Below are 1,934 nucleotides of genomic sequence, written 5' to 3'. Positions count from 1 at the left end.
TCTCCATTCAAACTTACCTCCCAATTGACTTGTCCCTCAAACCACTGTACCTAATAATCTAGCTCTTATTCACATTTACTCTCTGCTTTCTTCTTTCACACACTTTACCAAACTCAGTCACCAGCTTCTGTAGTTTCTCACCCGAATGAGCGACCAGCGCCGTATCATCAGTGAATAAAAACTGACTCACTTCCCAAGCTCTCTCATCAACAACAGACTGCATACTTGCCCCTCTCTCCAAGACTCTTTCATTCACCTCCCTAGCAACCCCATCCATAAACAAATTAAACAACCATGGAGACATCACGCACCCCTGCCGCAAAGCGACATTCACTAAGAATCAATCACTTTCCTCTGTCCCTTCTCGTGCACTTGCCTTACATCCTCGATAAAAACTTTTCATTGCTTCCAGCAACTTACCTCCCACACCATAAACTCTTAATACCTTCCACAGAACATCTCTATCAACTGTATCATATACCTTCTCCGGATCCATAAATGCTACATTCAAATCCATTTGCTTTTCTAAGTATTTCTCATACATTCTTCAAAGCATACACCTGATCCACACATCCTCTAACACTTCTAAAACCACACTGCTCTTCCCCAATCTGATGCTCTGTACATGCCTTCACCCTCTGAATCAATACCCTCACATATAATTTCCCAGGAATACTCAACAAACGTACACCTCTGTAAGTTGAACACTCACCCTTATCCCCTTTCCCTTTGTACAATGGGACTATGCATGCATTCCGCCAATCCTCAGACACTTCACCATGAGCCATACATAAATTAAATACCTCACCAACCAGTGAACACCACAGTCACCCCCTGCTTCAGTAAATTCCACTGCAATACCATCCACACCCGCCACCTTGCCGGCTTTCATCTTCCGCAAAGCTTTCACTACCTCTTCTCTATTTACCAAATCATTCTCTTTGAACCTCTCACTTCGCACATCACCTCGACCAAAACACCCTATATCTGCCACTCTATCATTTAACACATTCAAGAAACCTTCAAAATACTCACTCCATCTCCTTCTCACATCGCCACTACTTGTTATTACCTCTCCATTAGCCCCCTTCACCGATGTTCCCATTTGTTCTTTTGTCTTACGCTCATTATTTACCTCCTTCCAAAACATGTTTTTATTCTCCCTAAAATTTAATGATACTTTCTCACCCCAACTCTCATTTGCCCTCTTTTTCACCTTTCTCTTAACCTCCTTCCTCTTTCTTTTATATATCTCCCAGTCATTTGCACTATTTCCCCGCGAAAATGATCCAAATGCCTCTCTCTTTCAATAATAATCTTACCTTTTCGTCCCACCAGTCACACCTCCCACGCTTCTCATGCCACAAGCATCTTTTGCACAAGCCATCTCTGCCTCCCTAAATACATCCCATTCCTCCCCCACTCCCTTTACGTCCTTTGCTCTCACTTTTTTCCATTCTGTACTCAGTTTCTCCTGGTACTTCCTCAAACAAGTCTTCTTCCCAAGCTCACTTACTCTCACCACTCTCTTCACCCCAACACTCTTCTTTTCTAAATACCTTTACAATTCTTCACCTTAGCCTCCACAAGATAATGATCAGACATCCCTCCAGTTGCACCTCTCAGCACATTAACATCCAAAAGTCTCTCTTTCGCGCGCCTTTCAATTAACACGTAATCAAATAACGCTCTCTGGCCATCTCTCCTACTTACATACGTATACTTATGTATATCTCTCTTTTGAAACCAGGTATTCCCAGTCACCAGTCCTTTTTCAGCACATAAATCTACAAGCTCTTCACCATTTCCATTCACAACACTGAACACCCCATGTACACCAGTTATTCCATAAACTGCCATATTACTCACCTTTGCATTCAAATCACCCATCACTGTAACCCGGTCTCGTGCATCAAAACTGCTAACACACTCAA

Source organism: Panulirus ornatus, chromosome 8 (genome assembly GCF_036320965.1).
Source record: "Panulirus ornatus isolate Po-2019 chromosome 8, ASM3632096v1, whole genome shotgun sequence".
NCBI lineage: Eukaryota > Metazoa > Arthropoda > Malacostraca > Decapoda > Palinuridae > Panulirus > Panulirus ornatus.
This window is presented reverse-complemented; position numbering follows the sequence as displayed.